General features: G+C 34.9%; 1 protein-coding gene and 1 pseudogene across 1 annotated transcript in view; both read left to right on the forward strand.

Moving 5' to 3' along the window:
* The window catches only part of LOC148108640 (ankyrin repeat and sterile alpha motif domain-containing protein 1B-like), a 197,257-nt gene that overhangs the window by 124,886 nt on the left and 53,461 nt on the right, over nt 1–18,910 (forward strand). The window lies entirely within an intron of this gene.
* On the forward strand, nt 1,860–12,581 carry LOC148108641 (large ribosomal subunit protein uL5 pseudogene; annotated as a pseudogene).

The following is an 18,910-nucleotide window of genomic DNA, read 5'->3' on the forward strand; positions in this document are numbered from 1 at the left end:
AACCCAGAAATCATGATTACATCTTCAATTAATCTTCGATAAATAAGGCAAAAATATCCAATGGGAAAAAGACATTCTCTTCAACAAATGGTGTTGGGAAAACTGGACAGCTACATTCAAAAGACAGCTACACTTTCCTACACCATACACAAAAATAAACTCATAATGAATTAAAGATCTAAATGTGAGACCTGAAACCGTAAAAATTCTAGAGTAGAGCACAAGCAGTAATTTCTCTGATATTGACCATAGCAACATTCTTCTAGATAGGTCTCCTGAGGCAAAGGAAACAAAAGCAAAAATAAACTATTGGGACCATATCAACATAAAACTTCTGCACAACAAAGCAAACAATAGAACTAAAGACAACATACTGAACGGGAAAAGATATGCAAATAACTTATCCAGTAAGGGGCCAGTAGCTCAGATGTATAAAGAAGTGATTACAACTCAACACCAAAAAATCCCCAAAAGGCCCAATTAAAAAATGGGCAGAAAACATGAACAGACATTTCTCTAAAGAAGACACCGAGATGGCTAGCAAACACATGAAAAGATGCTTAACATCTCTCATCATTAGGGAAATGGAAATCAAAACTGAATGACAAAGCACCTCACACATGTAAGAATGGATAAAATCAACAACACAAGAAACAAGTGTTGGTGAGGATGTGGTGAAAAAGGATTCCTTATGCACTGTTGGTGGGAATTGTGAACCTGTACAGCTTTGGGGAAAACAGTATGGAAGTTCCTCAAAAAGATTAAAAACAGAAGTGCCATATGATCCAGTAATTCCACTACTGGATATTTACCAAAGAATACAAAAACACTAATTTGAAAAGATATATGCACCACTGTGTTTATTGCAGCATTATTTACAATAGCCAAGTTATGGAGGCAGTGCAGATGACCATGGATAGATGAATGGATAAAGGCCATAAAATCTTATTGAATCTGTAAGAAACCATAGTTACAAGGAAACCAGTAAACATAAATCACTGTTGATAATATGGTTGTCAGATATAACACAATTATTAAATGTTTCTCTAATGTCATAAAGAGGAAGTAATGGTATGGCATTAAAATTCCACACTATTTGATCAAGCCTTTGGGCTGAAAGTAAGAGAAGAAAAATGCAAATTATACTTTGTTAAGGATGAACATAGTTATAATTTAATTCTTGACATCAATAAGAAATACAAGTTTAATGTATTTGTAAAAACTAAAAGACTAATAGAAATAAAATGTTTGAAAACTGAAGAAAGAGTACGAAGAGTAGGAAACGAAAATAAAGACTACATAAATTTCAGTCACAAGAATAATACCAAATGTGAACATATTAAAAGTCAAAGCTTTTCAGATTGTAAAACAAAGAAAGCCAACTGCAGTTATGGCTGTTTTTAAGAGATGTAGCCAAGATAACGTGACAGAAATAGAAGGAAAATAAATGGCTAGTCAACACCTTACCAGTTAAATAGAAAGAAAGAGAAAACTTAGGTAGCAATATTAATAGCCAACAAAATATAATTCAAAATGAAGAGTATTATATAACATTAATGATAAAATATGGTAATAATAAAATATGTAATCCATAAAGATGATATGTCATTCTTTTGCTTAACTGAAAAACAAAATGTGAGGCAAATTTAGAAATACAAAGACAATTATTTTTATTTTTAAAGATTTTATTTATTTATTTGAGAGAGAGACAGAGATAGAGAGAGAGAGCATGAGTGGGAAGTGGAGGGAGAGGCAGGCTCCCAGCTCAGTGGGGCTCGATCCCAGGACCCTGAGCCAAAGGCAGATGCTTAACCGATTGAGCCACCCAGGTGCCCCAAAGAAAATGTGATAATAGTTCAATGACAGACTTTGTCTTCCTGTTCTCCACCATAGAGCAAGATCAAGGTGAAAAGGAGAACCCCATGCAGGAACTTTGCATCCACATGCTCTGCCTCAACATCTGTGTGGGGGAGAGTGGAGAGAGACTGAGTCAGGCAGCCAAGGTGCTGGAGTAGCTCACAGGCCAGACCCCTGTGTTCTCCAAAACTAAATACACCATCAGATCCTTTGGCATCAGGAGAAATGAAAAAATTGCTGTCCGTTGCACAGTCCATGGGGCCAAGGCAGAAGAAATCATAGAGAAAGGTCTAAAGGTGCAGGAGTGTGAGTTAAGGAAAAATAACTTCTTGGGGTGCCTTGGTGGCTAAGCGTCTAACTCTTGATTTCAGCTTAGGTCATGATCTCAGAGTCATAAGATCAAGCCCCCTGTTGGGCTCTGCGCTCAGCAGGGAGTCTGCTTGAAATTCTTTCTCTCCCTCTGCTCCCCCCATCCCTGCTCACATGTCCGCTCTCTTTCTCTCTCTAAAATTAAATAAATAAAATCTTCATTAAGAAAAGGAAAAAATAACTTCTTTGATACTAGAAACTTTGGTTTTGGAGTCCAGGAGTACATCAATCTGGGGATCAAATATGACTCAGGCATTGGTAACTATGGCCTGGATTTCCATGTGGTACTACTCTGAGTAGGCTAGTTTTCAACATCACTGATAACAAGCGCAGGACAGTCTGTGTTGGGGCCAAACACAGAATCATCAAAGAGGAGGTCACATGCTGGTTTTATGATAGGACACCTTTCTTGGCAAATAAATTCCTGTTTCTATCCAAATTTTGATGATGGAGTACACAAGATAGGTTTATAGATGGTATGACTTATGTAATTAAGAAGTTTTAAAAATATATCTCACCTTTAAGAACAACAAATATACTTTTTAGTGCTCATATAACATAAGAAAACTACATACTAGTTTTCAAAGAACATCTAAAGAAATTTGAAGTTGAATAATTATACCCTCTGACTGTAATGTGTTACAACTAGAAATATATTATTAAAAGGCAACAAATCTAAGCACTTATAAATTTAAAAGCAAGCACTGATTTTCGGTATAAAAAGGAAATCAAAATTGAATTTTATAAACTATATGTGTGTAATAATTGAAATGAAAATATGACTTGTCAAAACCTAAGTGATATGGACAAAATCCTACTCAATAGCAATGTCATAGCCTGTAATGCTTTTATTTTTAAATAGGAAAGAATAAGCATTCAACTAAAGAGCTAGAATAAAGAATATAATAAAAAGTTGTATGGTTGAATTGTTACAGTTAAGAACAGAAAATAGTAAATTGGGGTGCCTGGGAGGCTCAGTCAGTTAAGTGTCTGACTCTTGATTTCAACTCAGGTCATGATTTCAGGGTAAGATCAAGGCCCACATCAGGCTCTGTGTTGGGCATGGATCTTGCTTAAGCTTCTCTTTCTCCCCACCGCTCCCTCCTGCCCCAGCACATTCTCTCTCTCTCTCTTAAAAACAAACAAACAAACAAACAAACAAACAAAACAAAAAAAACTCCAGAAAGTAGTAAATTACTAAGTAAACAAGTCATGAATAAATAACTCATCTGGTAGATGTTTGATAAAAATAAAGCTACTAACTCTGTCTTTGAATATGACAATAAAATAGACCCATCCAGGCAAACCCAAAGAAAAAAATAATACAGAACATTAGGCATGAAAATGGTGATGGAATTGCAAGTATAGAAGATAATAAATAAAAATATATATAGTTTTTAATCTATAAATTAGAAAACATAAATGGAAATAATTGACTTCCTAGAAAAATGTCAATTAGGTGTCTCAGGTGACTGTATTGATAATTCAGTAACCATAGAACACACTGGAAATTTTTAGGATTTACTCCACAGAAACACTAGTCCTAGATTATTTTACGTTTGTTCTTTCAAATTTTCAAGTAATAGACAATTTCGTTTCTCTGTTAGTTGATTTATTCTGGAGATTAGAAAAAGACAGAAAACTCTTCAGTTAACTTAACTCTGATACCAAAACTGAAATGAAAGAGATAAGAAAACTGGAGACCAATTTTACATATGAATAAGGATGCAAAATCCTAAATTACAAATAGTGATCCAGGATTATATTAAATCTATATATATGTATACCACGGGGAGACAGACTTACTTCTAGGAGTATAAAGATGGTTCTTACCAGGAATTGAATATGTTAATGTCTTAAAAGGGAAAAACCTATATGATCATCCTGAATAATATACTAAACAAATTTAACAAACCTTAAGAGTATTCTGGATTAGTCTTTCTATAGAAACGATGATTAGTCTGTGTCAGGCACTGATCTAGCACTTTACATGGACCGTATAATGTAATCTTCCTAACAACCCTGTGAAGTAGCTAGTACTGGTTTGCTTATTTTATAGATAAGGAAACTGAGGCACAAAGTGGTTAGATAATCCTATCAACGTCATGCAGTTACAGATGGAACCAACATTTGAACTTTGAATCCTAAGTCTGTGTTTTTTATTATTCTATTCTTCGTCTTTTTGTTCATTACTGACAGAACAAATGTTTCCTTTAATGTGGTGGAAAGGTATCCATGAGAATCCGACAGCAAACATCATACTACATGGTATAAAATGCCATAAAATTTATCAACAGGACAAGAATGATCCTCTCATTATTTTAGTGGTTCTAGTAAACGCAGTTGTTTAAGAAAAAAAAAATCTGGGATAAGGTCGGCTGATTAGCAATTCCATCTGCCACCTGAAATCCCCTTTGCCATGCAACATAACATAGTCACATACTCCAAGGATTAAGGTATGGGATATCTTTGGGATAACATTATTCTGCCTACCACAGTACCTTTGGAAATACTGTTATTTAAGAAGAGAATGAGGATAAGAAGAAAACTTGCCACCAAAATCAATGTTTGCATAACAGTGAGAGATTAATCTGCCTTGTCAGTTGGTTTATTTTTCAGGAATTATATGTCCAGGTGAAGAAGAGAAGATGAGGGCTGGGAGGAATATGTTTTATACTTTTAGTACTAGTGACAAAGTTGAAACTAGGTTGAAATAGATGCTCTAGTTTTCCTCTCATGTTTTCTCAACTCTGTGGTTCTCTGCATGGTTTCAAATTCTTTCTCATATTCTAAAATCCTGTTTTGTGGCATATACTATATATATGTAGTAAAGAGATCATAAGTTGCGGGATTATAACTAAAGGAGTTATTTCTGCTCATAGTTGGCCAGTTCTGGTTTGCTGTGTGAATATGTTATTGAAATATGCATCAAGCAATTCAAGGTGCATATTATTCATTAGAAAATGTGTGATTATGGGGCGCCTGGGTGGCGCAGTCGTTAAGCGTCTGCCTTCGGCTCAGGGCGTGATCCCGGCGTTCTGGGATCGAACCCCACATCAGGCTCCTCTGCTGGGAGCCTGCTTCTTCCTCTCCCACTCCCCCTGCTGTGTTCCCTCTCTCGCTGGCTGTCTCTCTCTCTCTGTAAAATAAATAAATAAAATATTAAAAAAAAAAAAGGTTTGGTTATTGTAATTTTGGCTATGGTGTTTCCTATGTAAACCCACTTATGTAAAATGTGCATTTATAGTCTCCATTTTGACTGTGTACTAGGTCTGTTACATAGTTTTGCCTAAAAGATGAGAAATTGTTACATTTTCTGTGACTTATTCAAATGAGCCATTTATTTACCATAAAGCCAATGTTTTCAGTTACTTTTAGAAAACATTTTAAATTATCAGAGTTAATCTTAAGTTTTCTCTTTTTCCCTGGGAATAATAGGACCTTCCCTGTGTTGTACAGTGAAGTAGCCACTGTTCACCTGTGGTTATCAAGCACTTGTAATATCACTAGTCTTAATTGCAATGTTCTATAAGTGTAAAATCAACTCTGATTTTGGAAACGGTACAAAAAGGAATGTAAAAATACTTCAATTTTATATTGGATATGTGTTGAAATGATAATATTTTGAATATGCTAGATTAAAATATATTAAAACTCATTTATCTCTTTTTAATTTTTTAATATGGAAACAACTGGAACTTCTTTAAATGTGGAAACATTAACTGGAAACTTTATATTTACATGTATGGCCACATTATTCTAGATACATTTGATTCATATGAGACACTTCCAATGATAATAGAAGTTCATGATAATAAAATTATATCATCACTGTAGAGATGAGAACTTACAGTGCTCCAAAGCATGTGTATGTCTGTTTGGTTCATCCAAAAATGGAAGCAAACTATTGAGATACAAACTACAAAGAAGAGGGACTTTGTTTTGCATTGCTTGAAATTATCTGATGTGTTAGAAGACCATTCCTACATATTTTGACCCCGCCTGAAGCATTTGATGCATATCCTCTATGAGTCTATATCTGGAACCCTGGAGTGATTTCAAGTGTCAGGAGTCAAGAAGAGAATCAAGAAAAGCTGAAACAGTCTTGACTGCTGGGTATTTACCACAGATACAAATGTAGTGATACAAAGGGACACCTGCACCCCAATGTTTATAGCAGCAATGTCCACAATAGCCAAACTATGGAAAGAGCCCAGATATCCATCGACACATGAATGGATAAAGAAGATGTGTTATATATGATAGAATACTACTCAACCATCAAAAAATGAAATCTTGCCATTTGCAATGACATGGATGAAACTAGAGGGTATTATGCTATGCATAATAAGTCAATTAGAGAAAGACAATTATCCTATGGTCTCACTTACATGTGGAATTTAAGAAAACAGAAGATCTCACTCACATGTGTAATTTAAGAAAACAGAAGATTTATTTATACAAATAAAACAAGATAAAATCGGAGAGGGAGATAAACCATAAGAGACTCTTAATCATAGGAAACAAACTGAGGGTTGCTGGTGGGGAGATGGGTGGGGGGATGGGGTAACTGGGTGGCGGACATGGAGGTTATGTGGTGTAATGAGCACTGGGTATTATATAAGACTGATAAATCACTGACTTCTACCTCTGAAACTAATAATACACTATATGTTAATTAATTGACTTTAAATTTTAAAAAAGCTGAAGCAGTCTTATGTTGCTGGTGGATATTTCCCATAAGTTGGTAGAGGGTGTAATGATCAATTTGTGGAGTTGCTGTGCCTAAATCTTACTATACTTGCGAATATTGGCCCAAGAAACTCAGGCTTACAGTTTATTTATGAACAGTCTTCTCTGGTATGTGAAAGCTCAGGGAGTAAAACATTCTGACTCATGACTGTCCTGATTATTTGAAAGTTCTATAGAAAACCTATTTTGTTTATGTTTGTTCTAAAACATACTAATCCAGTTTGTTGCACAAGTACAAATACTTAACAAAGGAAATTAAATCTTTGGTAATTGGGGATCTCTGATTGGCTCAGAGCATTCGTCCTGGGCAAGAATTCCTACAAACAGAATTTAAAATATTGATAAGTAGGTATAGGAGTTGGAATTGAGTGCATATTAGATTAACACCAAAGATCTATAAATCGCCCTTTTTTGGGATTACGTAATAAGCATTTACAACTACTTAGAAACTCTTGCATTTTATAAAACAAATCTATGTTAATATGGGCCCTCTTTTTAAATTTGCGGATTATTGTTGAGAAACAAGAGGAGTGCAGTGCAAAAAGCTGGAATGAAGTAGAACATTAGCACGAAGCTTGAGCTTTTAACCATCAAGTTTTATTTTTTATATTAAGTTTTTAGTTGGAAGCTTTGGGTCTGGCTTATTTATAGTGTTTCAAATATGTGTGAATGTGCTATGGATACATGGATATGTGCCTACTGGCTCTGTCAATAGGTGCAGTCAAATATATTTACATATATGCTAAAATTCTATGCTAAACTTCATTGTTTATAAAAAGATTGTATGTATCCACATCCATTCTATTTAGGAAAGCAGACATGCACTAGAGATTTTTTTCATGCTATCTTAATTGTTTTTTTCTGATAATGGTGAATGGAGAATGGAATGGGTAAATCAAATCTATAGACTCTGAATCTAATTTTAGTTATAAATATCAGTATCTCCCCTTATTAACTATTTATTCTTAAAGATTTATTTGAGAGAGTGCGCGAGTGCATGCGAGCGAGTATGGGGGGTAAGGGGAGCAGGAAAGAGAAAATCTCAAGCAGACTACTTGCTGAGCTCAGAGCTCCACGTGGGGCTAAATCTCATGACCCTGAGATAATGACGTGAGCCGAAATTAAGAATTGGATGCTTAACCTGCCAAGCCACCCACATGCCCCCCTTATTAACTATTTATAAGGTTTTATAACGTGCAGGACATTTTAGAAATAGTTTGAGCTAATTTACAGTATTTTCTCATTTCTTTTCCATCCTTTGCTGAATGTATTCCTGAGCAATATCGTGTTTTAGTTAAGCTTAACTGAAGCTTGGCTTTCCCCAAAAGACACCCCTCCCTTGCAGTTCTCTCTAATGGAAATATCTCATCATCCATGCATTTCATTCATGGTAGAAACTTCATTCTTTTGCTCTTATCCTGTCATATGCATACATTCTCCCATAGGTTTTATTTTAGATACATCTATTTGAATTTCCTCCCTCTTCTCTTTCCACCATTGTATCTCCATTAGTTAGATTTCTTTGTTCCTTCCCTTGACTTATTAGCCTGACTCCCTGTCACCAATTTGTTCACTCTGTTCACCTTCCAAATGTTACAAGAACTTTCATTCTAAAACACTGATCTGAATATCTTTCTGCTGCTTAGTATCTTTCTGATAATACTTCTTAATTCCAGGTTGCTTGCAGAATAAAGACTAAGTTTCTTGACATGTTATAAGGGTCTTCACAGTCTGGAGTAAACCTGTGTTTTCTCCCCTTGTTTTTATTGTCTTTTTGTTTTTCTTTGAAAGTGAATACATAATAATTTTGACTCTTCAAATAATTCAGAGGTGAATTTTGTATTTTTGCATACATTTTTCTATGTTACTGCAAATCTTATACAATGGAAACAATAATGTGTGGATATAAATGAGTTAATAATACATGTAAAACATTTAGGACATTAACACACAATATTCTGCGCTTTGCTTTTTTCACTTAATATGTTTGGTTAACTCTCAAGGTCAATACATAGAGATCAAACTTATTTACTTTGTTAGTTGACATTCCATGGTGTAGGTGAATCTTAATTAATTTTTGCCCTTTTGATGAGCATTCATGAGCTTTCTCTTATAGTATTAAAATTATATGGTAACTGGTTTTGTATCTGTAGTCTTCATATTAGTACTCTTATTTCATAGGCATCTAGAGGAATTTGCAGAAAAAAATTGTGAAACAAGAAGCAGTAAGAGGATCTATGTACCACCAATTATAAATAATACTAAAAACCTATGATTCTGGTGCCAGGATAGAGAAATCAATGAATACAGGGAAACACCTAGAAATAGATGAGCAATGCATGTAAGAATTTACTATAAGAAAAAATTGATATTTGAAAGATGAAAGAAAAGGAAAAATCATTCAATAAATAGTCCTGAAAAAATGTTTTAATGACTACCTCATACCATTTTGTATCCCTTCCCTCAAATTTGCCTGTTATTTTGTAGTCCAGAGACCATGAGTTTTATCCATTATAGAGAATAAATCTCCCATTCTGCTGTTCCAAGAAGAGGAGGGGATCTGTGAATCTAACTGATTTAGATTTTCAGCCAATGTTGTTGCTTATTTCAGTAGTGTTCCATCGTATGGGTATGTCACAATTTATTTACCCATTTACTTGTTAATGAACATTTGAGTTATTTCAGTTTTAGATTATTGTAAATAAAGCTTTATGAATATTTGTGTATAAGTCTTTGTGTGGACATATGCTGTCATTTCTCTTGACTAAATACCTAGAATGGAATTGCTGATTATATAGTAGTTATATGCTTAACTTTTTAAGAAACTGCTGAATTGTTTTCCTGAGTGGTTGTACTATTTTATGTGCCTACCTGCAGTGTGTGAGAGTTGTAGTTTATTTAAACCCCTGTCAACATTGATATGTGAAGTCCTTTTTATCATGGCCATTCTAATAGATATGACTAGTATCTCATGCTTTCAATTTTATTTCTCTAGAGACAAATGATTTTGAGCATCTTTTCATGTTTTTACTTGCCATCTGCATATCTCTGTTGTAGTGTCTGCTTCAAATCTTTTGCCCACTTTTTTTCTCATTAGGTTGTTGATTTTCTTACTAGTGTATTTTAGGATTTCTTATCTGGATTAAAGAATATATGGGAAATGTGATTTGCAAATGCTTTCTCTCAGTTCATTTCCCTTTTATTCTCTTAATGGTGTCTTTGAAGAGCAGAAACTCTTAATTTTGATGAAGTTTTAGTTTGTCTGATTTTCTTGTGTAGGACATTTTGGTGTCCTATCAAGAAATCTTTGCTTAACCTAAGGGCACAAGATTTTCTCGTAGAAGTTCTATGTTTTTAAGTTTTGCTTTTAAATATAGGATTCCTTTTAAAGTTAATTTTTAAAGTTAATTTATTTTGGCCTAAGGATATCCATTTGTTTCAGCACAATTTTTTGAATTCTTTAATGAATTGCCATTGTGCCTTTGTCAAAAATCAATCGCATGTATGTATAGGTCTAAATATACTCTCTATTCCTCCATTCTGTTCATTGATTTATCTTTAATACTGTACCATCTGTCTTGTTTACTGTATAGCTTCATCATAGTTTTAAAATCAGGTAGTATAAGTTTCCAACTTTGTTCTTTTTCAAAGTTGCTTTGGCGAGTTGAGGTCCTTTGTATTTCCACATGAATTTTAAAATCGGTTAGTTTCTACAAAACAAGCTTGCTGGGATTTTGATTGAATTACATTGAGTCTCAAGATCTATTTGTAGAAAATTAACATCATAACAATATTGAGTCTTCTGATTTATGAACTTGGTATTATCTCATCATTTGTTTAGGTCCTCTAACTTCTCTCAGTATAAATGTTTACACATCTTTTTCAAATTTATTCCTAAGTACTTCATATTTTTCATGCTATTGTAAATAGTATTTTTTATGTTGACAATATCATTTCTTAACAAATATTTATTGAGTATTTAATGAGAAAAAAGAAGTGGACTAGGGAACATTTGTTGTAACATTTATTGCTTTGCACAGCACTCTTCTACCCTTTAGGAAATAATCCAAGAAAATGGTCCTAGTAGAGGCTGCCAATCAAGGCAACCTACCCTCTTGGCCATAGGGTTGGGCATACCATCCAAGCCAATCAGCATCCTTCTACAAGATTTTCCAGTACTTGGGCAAGTGAATGGTAGAAGGAAGATGACAGTTCCTCTCCAGGCAATACACTGTTAGGATACACTATCCTGGACAGTGATTCAGCAGTCTTATACAATACCCAGTACTCATGTAAATGGTATTTTTTAAACAAAACTTTGATTTCTGATTGTTCTTTGCTAGTATATAGAAATACAGTTGCTATCTGTCTATTGAATTGTATCTTGCAGCCTTGCTAAACATACTTCATTTGGTTGAATGTTTATTGGAGCAAGCTTTTCTTTTTTAAAATGTTTTGTCTTGAATAATTTTATATTTATAGAAGTATCGCAAAGGTAGGTCAGAGAGTTCCCTGTACTTTTCACACAATTTCCCTAATTAAACACAATTTTTAATTTTAGGAGCTTTTTTTGTAGGTTACTTAGGGTTTTCTATATACATGATTGTTATTTTCAAATAAAGAGATTTTCTTCTTTCTTTATAATATTGATGCTTTTTATTTTTCTTGTAATTGCTTTTCTAGCCACTACTTTGGTCAGAGTCTCTGGTATATTTCTTGGGGGTGTTAGGGCTGGGTACAGTGTACTTAATGGTGATACATGACATAATTAGGTTTCCTAAGGGTCTACCCTTCTTCAGGGGGTCTGGGATGGAATCTGTTGAGGATGGGAGGTTCTTGGTGTGTTGGGGGATTGAGTTGGGTCAAGGACTACCCAGCAGCAGAGGGCCTTTCTCTTTTTCTCGTGTTCTTGCTGGGGATGTTGGTGCAGGGGGCACATACTCCTGGTAGGCCATATAAACCATAAGGTCCACTGACCTGTTGCTGTAGCCAAATTCATTGTCATACTAGGAAATGACCTTGACAAAGTGGTCTTTGAGGGCAGTGCCAGCCCCAGCTTTGAAGGTGGAGGAGTGGATGTTATTGTTAAAGTCACAGGAGACAACCTGGTCCTCAGTGTAACCCAGGATATCCTTTAGGGGGCCTTCTCATGCCTGCTTCACCACCTTCTTTGTGTTATCATATTTGACATTTTTTTCTAAATAACAAGTCAGATTTATGACCATCACTTTGGTAGTGGGGAAGGAGAAGACCATGTGATTGAGTCTCCCATTCAGCTCAAGGATGATCTTGCCCACAGCCTTGGCAGTGCCAGTAGATGCAGGGATGATGTTCTAGGCAACCCATGCTACAGTTTTGCAGAGAGGCCATCCACAATAAGTGTTCTGGGTGGCAGTGATGGCATGGACTATACTCATGAGTTCCTCAGTGATGCTAAAGTTGTCATGGATGAACTTGACCAGGGAGGCCAAGTAGGTGGTGGTGGAGGAGGCAGTGTTGATGACAGTCTTAAGGGAGTTGCTATCATGGTTCATGCCCACTCTAAACATGGGGGCATCAGCAGAAAGGGCAGAGATGATGATCCTTTTGTCTCTAAGTCTTAAATGAACCTCAGCCTTCTTCAAGGTAGCAAAGATACCAGTGGACTCCATACTGTATTCAGCACCAGCTTTATGCCATTGTGATGTTGGTGGTATCTAGTTCCTGAAAGATAAAGATGGGCTTTTCATTGATGCCAAGCTTCACACTCTCAACCTTGATTGTGCTGTTGAACTTGTCATGGGTGGAATCATACTGGAATACATAGACCAGGTATTTGAGATCAGTGAGGGGGTCAATTCTGGTGACAGTGTTTACTTTGTCAGAGTTAAAAGGAGCTCTGGTGACCAGGTGCCCAATATGGACAAATACATGTACTCTGATCTTCATCATTGTGTCTCAGGGATGATGCAGAAAAGGATGCAGCTGTCTATCAAATGAAGAGGAGCAGAGAGGCTTCAGTTACGAGGTTGAATAGAAGTTGTGTGAACAGACATCCTTGCCTTGTTCTTGATCTTAAGGGCAAAGTCTTCAGTCTTTCATTAAATGTGATGTTAGCTGTAAGTTTTTTGTAGATGACTTTTACCAGGTTGATGAAGTTTTCTTCTATTCCCAGTTCAACAGTTTTTATTAGGAATTGATGGTGGATTTTGGCAAGTTCTGTTTCTGCATTTATTGACATAATCATATGACTTTTCTTTTATAGTCCTTTAATAAGATATATAAAGAATGTTAAAACAAACTTGTGTTCCTGAGATAAACTATATTTCATTATGATATAGTACCCTTTTTATATATTGTTGGGTTCAACTTGCTAAAATTTTATTGAGGATTTTGTATCTATGTTGATGAGTGACATATTGATCTGTAGTTCTCTTTTGTCGTATATCTTTGTCTTTTCTCACAGAATGGTAATCTCATAGAATGTTAGGCATTATTTGTGTCTCTTAAATATTTTGCAACCATTTTTGTAGAATTGGTAAATGGTTGGCAGAATTTCTTTTGAAGCCATATGGACCTGGAGGTTTCGTTTTGTGGAGAATGTTTTTAACTAAAAGTTCAAATTCGATTTCTTTAATAGATTTCGGACTATTCAGGCTATTAATTTCTTTTTGAGTGAGTTTTGGTAATTTGTGTTTTTTAAGAAACTTGTCCATTTCATCTAATTTTCTGATTTCTTGGTATAAAGTCATTGATAATACTCTCCTACTACTTGTTTTGTATCTTTAGAATATGTAGTGATGTTATCTCTCTTTCTGGTATTGGTAATTTGTGTCTTCTAGAGCAGTTTAGCTGTAGATTTATCAATTTTGTAGTTTTTTTTTAAAGAATCAGATTTTGATTTCATGATTTTCTCTATTGTTATTCTATTTTCTGTTTCCTTTGGTTTCTGCTGTTCTTTAATATTTACTTACTTAGGGCTTAATATGTTCTTTTGTTTGTTTCTTAAGGTGAAAGCTGAGGTCAGCAATTTGAGACCTTTCTTCTGATCTAATATTGACATTTTAATGCTATAAGTTTTCCTTTAGGTACTGCTTTAGTTGCATCCCAGAAGTTTTGATATTGTGTTTTTTTCTTTTTCAGTTTGAAATATCTCCAGCTTTCTTTTTGAGATCTTCTTTCATCTACATGTTGTTTAGTTTCCAATATTCGTGGGGTTTCCAGATACTTTTCTGTTAATGATATTTAATTTAATTCCACTGGAGTCAGAGAACATATTTTGAATCATTGAGATTTGTCTTATGACATACAATCTGGTATATTTTGGTACATGTCATGTGTTTATTTGAAAAGAACATGCATTCAACTGCTATTGGGTAGAGTGTTCTATAAATGTTAGTTATTTAAGTTGGTTAATAGTATTATTGAGACCTTATATGCCCTTATAATTTTCTCTTTACTTGTTCTATCAATTACTGAGTGAGGGGTGTCGAATCCTCAAGTATAGGTAGAAAAGTCTATTTCTCTTTGCAGTTGTAACAGTTTTTGCTTCATGTATTTTGAAGTTCTGTTATTTGATGCAAAAAACATTTAGGATTGTAATGTCCTCTTAATAAATTGGGTTATCATCATGAAATGATTTCCTCTATCCCTTGCTCTGAATATTTTTTGCTCTGAAATGTACTTTATCTAGTGTTAATATGGTTATTCAGGTTTCTTTTGATTAGTGTCAGTATGGTTTTTCTGCCCTTTTACTTTTTATCTATTTGTGTCTTTCTATTTAATGTAGGTTTCTTGTAGTGAGCATATAGTTGGGTCTCCATTTTTTTTTTTTTTTAAATCCAGTCTGACAGTTTTTCCTTTTTAACTAAGGTAATTAGACCATTTACAGTTAATGTAATTATCCATGTGGTTGTATATAAATTTACCATCTTACCATCTGCTTTCTATTTCTCCCATCTATTCTTTGTTCCTCTTTTGTGCTTTCTTTGCCTCTTTTGGATTTTTTTTTTAATGATTTCTTAGGCTAGTTTAAATGAATACATTGTATTTAACATTTTTGTCTCACTTATGGCTTTATTTATTGATTAAAATAATCTTTAAATTTTTTTATTTATATAATTTAGCACACATTTACTAAACAGCTATTATATTGAGTGTTTAAAGAACGAATTTTACAGAAGGTGAGTCTTGATCTAGGCTTTGGAGGAATGGTAAGATATGATTAGAGAATCTTACAGGTTAATAGAAGGGTGCGAATAAAGGCACATAATACCTTATGAAATTAATAGGACAAGATTGGATGAGCTTAGCAAAAGGAATAGAAGTACAAATATTCTGAGAATATCCTAGGAAATTGAAATGCTTCAAGGACTATATATATATATATATATATATTCATTTAATATTCATATATATATTCATTTAAAAGAGATAATCATGTGTTTCTTCAATTCTGGCTGAGGGGTTCACATTCTGCAAGCAATCTTTTTTTTTTAATTTAAATTCAATTAATTAACATATAATGTATTACAAGTTTCAGAGGTAGAAGTCAGTGATTAGTCAGTCTTATATAAAACCCAGTGCTCATTACATCACATGCTGTCCTTAGTGTCCATCACCCAGTTACCCCATCCCCCAACCCCTCCCTTCCAGCAGCTCTCAATTTGTTTCCTATGATTAAGTCTCTTATGGTTTACCTCCCTCTCTGATTTCATCTTTTATTTTTTCCTCTCTTCCCCTATGATCCTGTTTTGTTTCTTAAATTGCACATATGAGTGAGATCATTGGATAATTGTCTTTCTCTGATGGCTTATTTCGCTTAGCATAATGCCCTCTAGTTCCATCCACATCGTTCCAAATGGCAAGATTTCATTTTTTGAAGGCTGAGTAGTATTCCATTGTATATACCACATCTTCTTTATCCATTCATGTGTCAATGGGTATCTGGGCTCTTTCCCTGGTTTGGCCATTGTGGACATTGCTGCTATAAACATTGAAGTGCATGTGTCCCTTCTGATTACTACATTTGTGTCTTTGGGGTAAATTCCCAGTAGGGCATTTCCTGGGTCATAGGGTAGCTCTATTTTCACTTTTTGAGGACCCTCCATACCGTTTTCTAGAGTGGCTGCTTCAGGTTATAGTCCCACCAACAGTGTAAGAGGGGTCCCTTTTTTCTGCATCCTTGCCAATATCTGTTGTTTCCTGAGTGGTTAGTTTTAGCCATTCTGACAGGTGTGAGGTGGTATCTCATTTTGGTTTTGATTTGTATTTCCCCGATGCCGAGTAATGTGGACCACTTTTTCATGTATCTGTTCGCCATTTGGATGTCATCTTTGGAGAAATGTCTGTTCATGTCTTCTGCCCATTTCTTGATTGGATTATTTGTTCTTTGAGTGTTGAGTCTGATAAGTTCTTTACAGATTTTAGATACTAGCCCTTTATCTGATAAGACATTTGCAAATATCTTCTCCCATTCTGTTGGTTGTCTCTTGGTTTTGTTGACTGTTTCCTTTGCTCTGCAAAAGCTTTTATCTAAATGAAGTCCCAGTAGTTCATTTTTTTTCCCAGTAGTTCATTTTTGCTTTTGTTTCCCTTGACTTTGGAGACATGTCTAGCAAGAAGTTGCTGCATCTGAGGTCAAAGAGGTTGCTGTATGTGTTCTTCTCTAGGATTTTGATGGATTCTTGTCGCACATTTAGGTCTTTCATCCATTCTGAGTCTATCTTTGTGGGTGGCATAAGGAAATGGTCCAGTTTCATTCTTCTGCATGTGGTGTGCAATTATCCCAACACCATTTGTTGAAGACTGTCTTTTTTTCATTGGATATTCTTTCCTGCTTTGTTGAAGCTTAGTTGACCATAGAGTTGAGGGTCCATTTCTGGGTTCTCTATTCTGTTCCATCGATGTGTGTGTCTGTTTTTGTGCCAGTACCAGACTGTCTTGATGATTACAGCTGTGTAATAGAGCTTGGAGTCTGGTATTGTGATGCCACCACCTTTGGTTTTCTTTTTCAATATTCCTTTGGCTATTCGGGGTCTTTTCTGGTTCCATACAGATTTTAGGACTATTTGTTACAGCTCTGAGAAAAATGTCAGTGGTATTTTGATAGGGATTGCATTGAATGTATAGATTGCTCTGAGTAGCATAGACTTTTTAACAATATTTCTTCTTCCAATCCATCAGCATGGAACATTTTTCCATTTTTTTGGGTCTTCATCAGTTTCTTCCATGAGTGTTCTATAGTTTTCAGAGTATAGATTCTTTATCTCTTTGGTTAGGTTTATTCCTAGGTATCTTATGGTTTTTGGTGCCATTATAAATGGGATCAACTCTTTAATATCTCTTTCTCTGTCTATTGTTAGTGTATAAAAATGCAGCTGATTTCTGTGCATTGATTTTATATCCTGCCATGTTACTGAATTCCTGTATGAGTTCTAGCAATTCTGGGGAGGAGTCTTTTGGGTTTTCCACATGGAATATCATGTCATCTAAAAACAGTGAGAGTTTGACTACTTCTTTGCTGATTTGGATGCCCTTCCTTCCTTCCTTCCTTCCTTCCTTCCTTCCTCTCTCTCTCTCTTTTTTTTTTTTTTGTCTGATTGCTGAGGCTAGGACTTCTAGTACTATGTTGAACAGCAGTGGTGAAAGTGGACATCCATGCCGTGTTCCTGACCTTAGAGGAAAAGCTCTCAGTTTTCCCTAATTGAGAATGATACTCACTGTGGGCTTTTCATAGATAGCTTTTATGATATTGAGGTATGTTCCCTCTATCCCTACACTGTGAAGAGTTTTAATCAAGAAAGGATGCTGTACTTTGTCAAATGTTTTTTTTTTCTGCCTCTATTGAGAGGATCATACGGTTCTTGTCCTTTCTTTCATTAGTGTAGTGTATCACATTGATTTGTAGATGTTGAACCATGCTTGCATCCCAGGAATAAATCCCACTTGGTTGTGGTGGAGAATCCTTTTATGTACTATTGGATCCTGTTGGCTAGTATCTTGGTAAGAATTTTTGCATCCATGTTCATCAGGGACATTGGTCTGTAAATCTCCTTTTTGAGAGGGTCTTTGTCTGGTTTTGGGATCAAGGTAATGCTGTCCTCATAGAAAGAGTTAAGAAGTTTTCCTTCCGTTTATATTTTTTTGAAGAAGCTTCAGAAGAATAGGTATTAATTCTTCTTTAAATGTTTGCTAGAATTCTCCTGGAAAGCCATCCAGCTCTGGGCTTTTGTTTGTTGGGAGATTTTTGCTTACTGCTTCAATTTCCTTGCTGGTCATGGGTCTGTTCAGGTTTTCTATTTCTTCCTGTTTCAGTTTTGGTAACTTGTAAGTCTCTAGTAATGCATCCATTTCTTCCAGATTGCCTAATTTGTTGGCATGTAGCTGCTCATAATATGTTCTTATAAATTGTTTGTATTTCTTCAGTGTTGGTTGTGTTCTTTCCTCTTTCATTCATGATTTTATTTATTTGGGTCCTTTCTCTTTTCTTTTTGATAAGTCTGGCCAGAGGTGTATCAATCTTATTAATTCTTTCAGAGATCCAGCTACTTGTTTTGTCCATCTGTTCTACTTTTCATTTGGTTTCTGTTTCATTGATTTCTGCTCTTATTACTAATTCTCTTCTCCTGCTTTAGGCTTTATTTGCTTTTCTTTTTCTAGCCCCTTTAGGTTTAAGTTTAGGTTGTGTATTTGAGACCTTTCTTATTTCTTGAGAAAGGCTTATATTGCTATATACTTCCCTCTTAGGACTGCCTTTGCTGTGTCCCAAAGGTTTTGAACAGTTGTGTTTTGATTTTCAAGGACTGATTTTAAAAAAAGAATATTAAAAGCCTAATACTCTCAATGAAGTTGTAAAACATATGCACATTTTATCACTTTCCTGGTTTAACTGTCAAACTTTTTGAGTCTCATGAGGTAAAGTACCATTAAACAAAATAAATCATTGTATGGA

Source organism: Ursus americanus, chromosome 17 (genome assembly GCF_024610735.1).
Source record: "Ursus americanus isolate L20-20 chromosome 17, mUrsAme1.1.p, whole genome shotgun sequence".
Taxonomy (NCBI): Eukaryota; Metazoa; Chordata; class Mammalia; order Carnivora; family Ursidae; genus Ursus; species Ursus americanus.